The sequence below is a fragment of the Aethalodelphis obliquidens genome, unplaced genomic scaffold, assembly GCF_003676395.1.
Source record: "Aethalodelphis obliquidens isolate GAN/ISIS:26980383/991018 unplaced genomic scaffold, ASM367639v1 scaffold2, whole genome shotgun sequence".
Classification (NCBI taxonomy): domain Eukaryota; kingdom Metazoa; phylum Chordata; class Mammalia; order Artiodactyla; family Delphinidae; genus Aethalodelphis; species Aethalodelphis obliquidens.
The window spans coordinates 85,011,356-85,021,834 of NW_020837946.1; the positions used below are offsets into that span (position 1 = coordinate 85,011,356).

Below are 10,479 nucleotides of genomic sequence, written 5' to 3' on the forward strand. Positions count from 1 at the left end.
TTCCCTTTGTTATCCACATCTCAGAAACCTGCACAACTCAGCTGCATGTAAAACGATGCAGAAGCATTTTGGTGCCAGCAGCGATGCACCCGTCAGGCAGAGGGCCACATGGGCACTGGAGAGGCCCCTCTTTAAAAGTCAGCATTCCCTCCCAAGTGTGTCCTTCCTATTCTCTAATGCTATTTAAAGCCACATAGGGCTCTCTTACTTCCATCTGAGTAGTAGGCTCTTCGCTCTGTTCCTCTTCTGGTCTGTACTGAAGAGATGTAAAGGGAAAAGCCTCAAAGGTGGGAAGTTATAAGTTTATGTGCAGCAACAAGGCAGCCATATCCTTCTGCTTTCCCCTGAAAATCAAGCATCACCTTATCGTTTCCTCACCAAGATTAACTCCTGCTTCCTGAAGAGTATTTCTGAGGTAGAAAGCAGAGGTGGTGAAAAAAGGGGGAGCTGAAAAGTCCAATCTGTCAAGCTCCATTTTAGAAGAAAGGAAAACTGAAAAGTGAGCGTATTTAACGTGAGCCATTTCCTGCACTCAGGAGGGAAGAAAGCGCGCAGCAACTGCGTGCTGGAGGAGATCCGCACTGGTGTTATCTCTGACCTGCAGCTTAGCCCCAGTGTCTCAGCTGCCAAAAAGCTCCCATTCAACGTTGTGCTGAGTTCATCAATGCTCCACGTGTCAGGATCCTAACAGGAAAAAGCAGGACAGACAGTCTCTCCATTCAACCGCCTGGGGACCCCATGACAACTAAAATCCCCTCGCAGACCGTCCATATCAACCTTCGGCAGGTCAGAGCACACAACCCCTTCAGAACCACAGGCTCAGGCCCACACCCTTTCCCCCTGTCAACACTGTCACTTTAAACAGAACATCGAGCCTTATCACGAAACCTGAAGTAAGTATGACAATTAAGATGGATTGCAAAGCCTGCTTGTGCTTCACAATTAACAATCGCTTGGCAGCGGGTTCCACACAACTGTTGGGGGGTATGGCAAGAACTTTATCCCTGCTTAGTGCTGCATTAGCATATTTAGTAGCCTGCAAGACATAATTCCTAAGACATGAACATATTTTTGTCTTTTTAAAAAATCTGCAATTAAGCTATAATATGTAGAAACTCTGCACCCGGCAATCAACGTGCAAACACCAAGATGGAGCTGGGGGAGAGGAGGGCAAGCGAGAGAAATGTTCCCCCAGTGCTGATAACACCCTGAACCAGTAACTGCTTCCAGTGTCATGGGTTAGCTAGAAAACTGTGGCTCCTTCCTGTCTGTGACAAATTTGGGGGTGGGGGGGAGGACTGGGGCTGCCCTGCTGATGGCATCAGGTGATTGCTTTGTTAGAGCACAGCTATGTGCTTTAAACCCACAGATGAAAAAAAAAAAAAAACCAGACCCGAGCTGACCCTAGTGTTTCCTTAGCAAACTATGCTTTTTATCACAGAAAGTACTTTCTGATTCTCAATCTCTGAGTAATAAGCGATGCTGATAAAAATCACTTTTATTTGACAAGTGTGAGGGCTCTTCCTCAAGTTGTCCGTGATTTTCCCTTACTTGCTGGCCCATCTACCACACTGATGAAAAAGGATCAGGGAGCACTGTGCCAACCTTACCAAAAACACAAGCTGGGTACTGTCCTAACCTTCTCTAGTGCTTTCACTGTACACGCTTGGCCCTAGAGTCCAAGCAAGCTCCGGGTGGGGGCTGAGGAGAAAAAGAAACACAGCCAGATCTTTCTGAGACAGCAGGACTTTGTCTTTCTTGATATCTGGGTTGCAAGAAGGCAGGATATCCTGCCAAATATATTACAGCCATGAGACCCACCTTGTGACTTAAGACACTGAAGAAGCTGAGGAGCACAGAAAACACAGGTGTGTGTTTCTGGGAAAGAAACCTCACCCATTTACTCTTTTGTAAAAGACAGCATACACACACACACACACACACACACACACACATATACACAGGCACATGCACAGACACATGCATGCCCCCCCTTTAGGTGAGCAGCTCTCCAGTGGCATAAAAGCAAGCATATGAAAGTAACAAATGAGATTTAGCACACAAAGTCTTTCTTTACAAAACCAGAAGAGTAGCAGATTAAAGCACCTGGCAGTCTTGGCAAGCCAAAAGAAAATCTAAGCTGTGACAAAACAAAACAGGTGTACAGGTATAAAACTTTTGCTTTCCAATAATGCCCCTCTCTTCACTGGAATGCTTTGACAGGTGCAGAAGTTCAAGTTACAGTGGGGAAGTGGCAAATAAATACACAGTATTAGCGTCTGACGTGCTTGCTGAGCACCGGGGATGTTAATAACTGGCAAGGTACACTAATCTCTGATTGCAACATTTGGTTTACCTTAATCTGGAGGGACAGCTGTATTAAAGAGGGAATTATACTAATCAGTTCAAGGCCCTTGCATATAAAACTTCCCATTAGGCTTAAAGTACACCAGCTTATGCTCATTCTCTAGGAGCCTTACATCTGGTTCTGAATAAGGCTGCCTCTCATTTGCAAGGTACAAACTGAAAACAAGGGGGAGGGGGGCTGACAGTTGCTGGAGGATGGGTGATAGAAGAGTAAGCTACTAATTCTTTGAAATTTTTAACAGCACAAAACTAGCTTCTAGGCATCTTAATACTAAAAGGGGGAAAAAAAAGCATGTGTTATCAACCCTAGGCCATTTTTTCCTGTTACCGGAGGTGACCAACATAAAATAAAATTGATGATGTCAGTCAAAAACAGCTAAGCACAAAGCTTGGCTTTGTTATCTTAAGTCAGAAGGTATGATAGGCCATGCCATATGGCTCTAATCCGCCTCTATCTCCCATCACCTAACAGGAAACCTTCATGTAGCATGACCTTATTTGGCTGGTTCCAGGTTAGGGCTGCCCAAAGGGGATTTTTCTGTTTCTACTATATCCAAGGTTTATGTTGATTTTTTTCTGAGCCCTGCAAACTATAAATCCGACTGATTACTCTGCACTCTTTTGCTTGACTGAGCCTTTACAATCAGACATCCCCGTTAACAATAAGCTCCTAATGAATCAAACATCTATGGCATTAGTTTCACCTAGCTGCCTCTTTCCCATGCACTGTGCTGCTTTGTCAGACCTGGTTTGATGAGAAAAGCTAGTGACACTTGCTGCACCTATTGATAAACAATTCAGTAATGAGGAGCATAACAAAAATTACCTAAAACAACCTGATTAAAAATGACAGGCAAGGCTTACTCCATTGCTCTATAGCGAAGGTAACTCTGGTCCTGCACTGGGAAAATAACGAGGTAAAATAAAATTTCCTTCTTTATCAAGGAGTTCACTTCTGAATGTGTGTTTATGAAGAGATTAAATTTTTCCAGTGAAGTTTTAAATTCTTTCAGATTATGTGATTATCAATAACATTAGGGACTCATAGAATTCAGGATGCTTGTCCTTCAACTTTCTGAGATGAACTCCCTGCTTGTTCTGCTTAAAGTTTCTGAATAATCAAACTAATATTGAGATCTTCACTTACTTTCTTAAATGTGAATTTAGTCATTGAGAAACTCATTCGTGCAAGCGCTAATCATTAGGTAAGTATAGTGTGGGCACAAAAAGAGAGATTCTAAGATACAAAAAAAATTTGGGAACAAAGTTGAAAAAAACTTCATGGACAAGATTATCTTCCTAAAAGGAATAACTTAACCTTACCATGGACATTGAAGTTTCTTTCATTGGGGTCACCCAGGGGACCTTTGCAACTTCAAAACAAGCTTATACCCAGGGGAGGCCAGGCTCTCGTGAAAGCTTGATTCAAAGACAGAAACGTGTGGGCTTTGCAATTGTGTGGCAGCATGTTGGGAGGGTTTCCATCAGTGCACAGATGCACTTGAAAATCAAATATGGACATGGGGAATGTTTTTTGGAGATGGAAAATGAGTGCTGATGACATGTTTATACTTCGCAGATGGATCCAGTACAGAACCATTTTTTGTAAAGAAACAATATCCACCATTTGCTAATTTTTTTTTAAACAGCTACAAAATGGTGGCACAAAAAGTGAATATTCCCATCATACATACTCCACCTGTTCATTGGTCTTACAAATGTCTTCCATCCTGACTGTAATCAATGACTGTTGTAGTCTTATTTTTTCTCAAATGTTATCCAAAAGAATATGAAAAAAGAAACACAATACACAAAGGCATTTGGAAGAGCAAAATGATTTGAAATTAATTTGCTACATATGAAAAAATTAGAAAATGACAAATGCTATTAAGTAACAAATGCCGATTTAATCCTGAAAAAATGCATCTTCTTATTGGCATATTTTCTCCTTAAATGTGATATCAGAGCAATTTTTGAACATTTTCTACTTAGAGTCTAGAATTGTCTCCTTTATTCCTTCTTTTGGTCCCACCTTGGATCCCTTAGGTATTTGAACCTCTGGAAAATGCAAACACTTAGCATAGTATAAACACTAGTTGTTGCCTTATTACTGATACATTAGTGATAGTTTATAGTTATAAATTATGATAACCTGGAAATGCACAATATGTATAGAATAGGTATTTATAAGAAGATAATGTATTTATAAGAAGATAATCTAAAACATTTAACTACCAAAGAACATTATTAATGGCATTGTAAATCTGCTCAGTAGGAGATATCAGGATAATCAACTCAACTTATTGCCACCATCAATAATATTAACTTGCCATTTCAGGTATGAAATATTGATAAAAGTGACTCACCTCAAAGATGTAGAGACTGTAAAACAATGAAGAAGATATGGATGTGAAATATAAAACCTAATAGTTTGATCATTTAAAATAAATTCTGAACACACTTTCAGACTTGAATATGTTTTTTTAAGTGTTCCAAAAAACATATGACATACTGAAATTAATTTTTTCTTAGTTTTGGTCAGACAAATTAACTTTTCCTGATTTTTTTACCTTTCTTACCATCTATATTCAGAACCTACTGAATTCCACAGCTAACCTTTAGTCAATCATGTTTTTCTTCTAAGAATTAGTTTGAGGTTAAGAATTAGAAATAGAATATGAATCCCAGAAAACAGTCAAACAGCCTGAGACTGGATAATAAAATCTTGAGAATATATATAAATCGACATGTTCTTTCAACCCTGTTGTTTCTGGCAGTGTACCAAACATAAATCTGCAGTTCTACATTCTGTGATTCTAACACCTTGTTATCATCCTGGAACTAACAAAAGCCTGTGTACTCTTCTCTAAATAAAGCAAGTTTTCATTTTTATTGCTGGATTTTTGACACATGTGAATAAGGACAAAACATTTTATAAATTCTTAATTATTTTTTGCCTATCCATCAAAAAAAAGTTTTAGTCAAAGGCTTAATGTATTCTTAAGAGTTCCACAGAAAATTTTATTTAGTACTCTATCTAAATTAAACTCATTGAACTTTGGAACAGTCAAGAAAAATGAAAGTATATCTTCCCAATTTTAGCATTTATTACATAGTTATGTTCTAATCATCATTCAACAAATGCACAGACCATAAAGATCTATGGAAAAAATTAAAATCATTTGTTTCAATTTCTTTATTTAAAATATTAGGAAAAGGAGGTCCGAGAGGCATTATCACTATTCAAGTTCATATAACTAGAGTATTCCTGGAAATCATGTTTTCTGAGGCTTGCTTTATTCTACCAAACCATTCTGTTTGCAAATTTTGTAATATTTAATTATAGTGGACTAATTTTATGTTATTAGTCATTTATTCACTAAGTACTATATTAAGTAGCATATTATACAATAATACAGTGTTTAGAGAACATCACGCTTAGAGAATAAGTGAATAGTAAAATAAAATTAATAAAACAGATTCTTCCAATGCCTAAATTGTTGCCTGCATATAAATTCAACACCTGTTTAAGATCACTAGACTACTAGTCAATAAGTTAATTATGTGATAATACAATCAGGTCCCCACTGCCAAGCAGAAGTTATGTAAGGGTGCTACTTAACCAAAGAACAGCTTAAATATAGGGACCTTGTATGTTACTCTGGTCCCTGCCTGTCTCTTTAGCAGAGAGATCCAGGGACAGAACACTCACTGTAATCCTGATCATGCCACTTAACATTCATATACGGAAGAACCAGAGAGCTTTTCTACATCAAAGTCAATATTGATACGCAAGGTAGTCCAAAGGGCAACCTTTTAAAGCTTGAAGTTTATTATCCACTATTATCTTCCGGATATGCTTCCAAATGGGGAGAACAGTGAATATTCCCAAGTTAAGTCATCCTTACTTCACAGAGCTGAAGCAGTTTTCCTGAGCCCCAGATTTAAATGTGAGAAAGCATGGCTATCTCACAAGCACGTTGGACTAATTCCCAAAGGGATCATGGGTATCTGAATAGTAGCTGGTGGGAATCCATGGCTTGTCACCTCTATCCCTAATTTCTGGCAGTAGTCACAACTCTGCCAACAATTATAGGTGATATATGTGTAAGAAGACAATATGTTTCTCTCTGCTATGAAAGGGTATGCATTCATCAGACTGTCTTTAGTACAAAGAAGGGAATTCTTCCACCAATGAAAGTTAAAAGTCACAGATGTCTGCCTAATGATGATACTGAATACTTCTTAGTTCACATGTACATCTTTACAACTTAAGATATTTATCCAACACCTCCAAGCTGGCTGAGTGTTGTTAACCAAAGAACAGCTTAAATATAGGGACACTGAGTATCAGATATGGCTTTAGGCATTCTGAAGTAAGATGCCCTGGACTTTCCTAAATTTGTTCTAAGAAATGTTCTGGATGGAGTCTGTTCCCACTGTTAGCATTAGTTATGTAAAGGTGTATGTGAGTCTAATTTTTCTAACTGGGTCAGTTGGCTAGTTTATGTTTATCCAGATATTAGCTGTAGTGATTCATATATCCTAATCCTAATTAGGATTCAGACATAGTAATTGGTATATAACTAAATATGTAATAATCATGTTCTTTTCTGTAATTTACATTATAATTATCCATAAAAATTCAGCCAATCAGAGAAATTCCCTGGTGGTCCAGAGGTTAGTACTCTGCGCTTTCACTGCTGAGGGCCCGGGTTCAATCCCTAGTTGGGGAACTAGGATCCCACAAGCTGGGGGGCATGGCAAAAAAAAAAAAAAATTCAGCCAATCAAAGTAACATAACCTGTAGGCAAGGAGAAGTTTGGTTCTCACGTAAAAAGAACTTTAAAAATATCTTTTGGGTAGAATTTTAGTTTACAAATTTCAATACAAATTTTGGTTTGTATTGAATTTGTCTTACAGTATTCCCATCCAGCATATTGAATGGCAGAATATTAGACTTCTTTTTACAGTCTTGAAATCCAATAGACAAAACTTACTTTTGCTTATTACCTAGCTCCCACTGCTGACCAAGGAAAGATCGAGTTACATCTGATGTTGTTATTTTTCATTGGTGTAGCTAATTCTGCCAGTGGTGATAACACTAGGACTGCAGTAGTTTCTACTTCCACTCTTCAGGGGCTACCAGTTTTTATAGTTACCTTAAGAAACCAACAGTAACCAGCAAAGCACAATCTCATCTTTTGCATATGCTCAGCTTTCTCATTCTATGAAACTAACAACGTCATGAAGGTTTTAGAAACTGTCATATAGTTGGACCCCTAACTGCATGGAAATTGGAAAAGAATTTGGAGTTCTATCAATAAAAAGTCAGGGAAAATTTGCATGGGTAAGCTCCTACCTCCACATCAAAGCACACAACAGGATTAATATGCGGGGTTTACAGAATTGATCCCAAAATGTAGTCAGCTCCTAAGGAGTTCAAAATTCTAATATTTATAAAATACATTATTTTGTCAAGTAGGTAGTCAGACACAGAAGACCTGCCATGGGTCCTCATTCCCCTCCGGCTAAGTTGTACAAAAGGGTTACTAACTCTCCCACCCTTATCCAAGTGGAGAATAGATGTTGTGTGGCTTTTCTGTGGCCTCTCCTGTCTCCACAGAAAGTCATGTTTACTACATGTGACCTTTGCACTCTAACACTCCCAGACCTCTAATTATGTGCCTACTGTAACATCAGATGGAATCTTTTCACTTCCTTTTGCCTCCAAGAGTTTTAAGTTAACTGGAGTCACTATATTTCATTGAGAACCATGTTATAACATTGTTCTAAACAATTTGTCTTAAATTATATACTACTAGAATTTTACTTTTTTTCAAGTAACAAATCATCTTAAAAGATACTAAAGTCAATTGTTTAATAAAGTGGATCACTAAGAATTTGAGTTCATTGAAGTGAATTTAAACTATATTCTACAATATTCCAATTAATTCATTTAATGCATATTTACCAAGTCCCAACATGTGCAAAGCACTGTAAATCAAAATAGACATAAATTTATGGAGCCTCAGGTCTCACAGTGGAACCAGTACTTCAAAATTTTTGTTCAATTATATGTTGATATATGAAGCTTTGGGGGGTTTTTTTGGCATATGAAAATTTATTACTACCATGTTTTCACCATCAAAACTTAGTCTGTCCTTTCTGCCTTCACAGAGGGCCAAAAGAGAGAAACTGGCAACTTTGACAATGCGAACTCCACGTCGCCAAGGAGAGCATGACCTTCGCAACCAAATTCAGCAACCAGAAATCACTTTCCTCAATAAAATTTAAGCAACCATCATTGGGTAAAAAGATGATTTTTTTTCTTGCTGTTCTTAATCAGCTGGACCCTGAAACACTCTCTGATGGCAGCATTTGGCTGTTTGGTTTCAACTCCTACTTTCTCCAGGACAATTTCCTTTGCATGAAAAGCACCTCCGAAAGGGTTGGCCTTCAGGGTTATGCCCAAATGGGCTTTCTTGTACTGTTTATCATGACACTTCTGATCTCATCCGTGGCCCCAGAGCTTCCTGGCAGTATAAAAACCATGACACTTGCTCATCCTGCTAGCACAAAAAGCCTGAAAAGAGCAGAAGCTTTTAAAAAGATTTTGCCTTATTTGATATAAACCAACTCTGTCATCTCTACTTCCTAACCAATTATCTCTTTAGCCACTCATATTGGTATATGATAAAGAAATTTTAACTTCTAAGAGCCTTACATGGTGAGCTCTATAGTGTAATGGTTAAACTAATGGGCTTTGAAGATGGCAGCGTAGGAAGATCCTGAACTCACCTCTTCCCATGGACATGACGAATCTACAATAACATATGGAAAAATACCCTCTGAAAAGACTTGAAAACTAGTTAAACAGTTCCTTCACAACAAACAGTAAAAGGGCCACATGGAGATGGGTGGGAGAGGCAGAGACGGAGTCTCGCCAAAAACCCCATGCCCAGCTTGGCGACCCAGTCAGGAGGGATCTCACAAATCTGGAGCTTCTCTCTGAGGAGCAAGGGGTTCATGCCCCACCCCAGGAACCCCAACCACTGGGATCTGCAATGGAGAGATGAGCCCCCAAAATGCCTGGATTTGAAAACCAAAGCTGTAGGAAACTGAGATATTTCTCCTAAAGGGCTTGCCCTGGGGACCAGCACAAAAGCAACAGTTTGAAAAGCGCCTAGACTATACGTGAAGGAGATTCATCTGATAATCCTAAAGTATCTTCTAGGAGAGCAGGGCCCTGTTGGGACTCTCTCTCTGGGGATGGAGGAGCTGGTAGGTACCATTTTTGTGCTCTTCCTCTACCTTGAGTAGCGCCAGCAGACACATCCTGACCCTGTGCTCTCTACCAGCCCTGCAAAAGCTAGCAGGTATGCCCTGGTCCTATGATCTCCCACTAGCTTGCTAAAGCTGGCAGGCACACACAGTTCACACAAGAGATGCTCCTTGATCATCTAGCTTTGGTGGCCAGGGGGGATTGCATTCCTGGGTCCCACTGGACTCTCTGTAACAATCAGAGAAGACAGTTCTTGGCAGGCGACCACCCCCAGGGCACTGCACAGACAGCAGACTGAAACACACCCCCATCCCTTCTGTGAAAAGGGCTTATTTACTTGTCCTGGAGCTTCAGCCTGAGGCGCAGGCTTCAGATTTGCCATGCATCTAGAGGCCACAGAGGTGCACTCAGGAAATGTAGGCTGGGGAACACCATCTTCGTACTTTCCCTCAGCCTCACTACAGCTTGCTGGTACCTCCCAGAAAAGAGTTTATATGCTCATCTGAAGCCCTAATTTTTGCAAGTGTTGCCCAGGGAACACCTGATCACATGGACTAGAGGCCAGCAGGATTTACGATTGTGGTCCCACAGGAGTGCATATATTAGCATACTTTAAGTACTGCTGCCTGGCAGGCTGGCTTCCAATCAGCCTGAAACTAGGTGCTGACTGGGATTCCTCTTTTTGGAACACTGACAGGTCTTGGCACACCTTCAAAAACTGGGACCTATCAAAAACAAATCAGGCTACTCAGACAGTCACAAAGGTTCAAAAGACAACCAAGAGCTAGGGCAAGGTTGAAAGATAAGTTTCATCTCCACAAGGCCAC

At 39.7% G+C, this 10,479-nt stretch overlaps 1 pseudogene; it reads right to left on the minus strand.

Moving 5' to 3' along the window:
- Positions 1 to 8,441: 8,441 nt before the first annotated feature.
- On the minus strand, positions 8,442 to 8,935 carry LOC113605210 (40S ribosomal protein S23 pseudogene; annotated as a pseudogene).
- Positions 8,936 to 10,479: the final 1,544 nt, after the last annotated feature.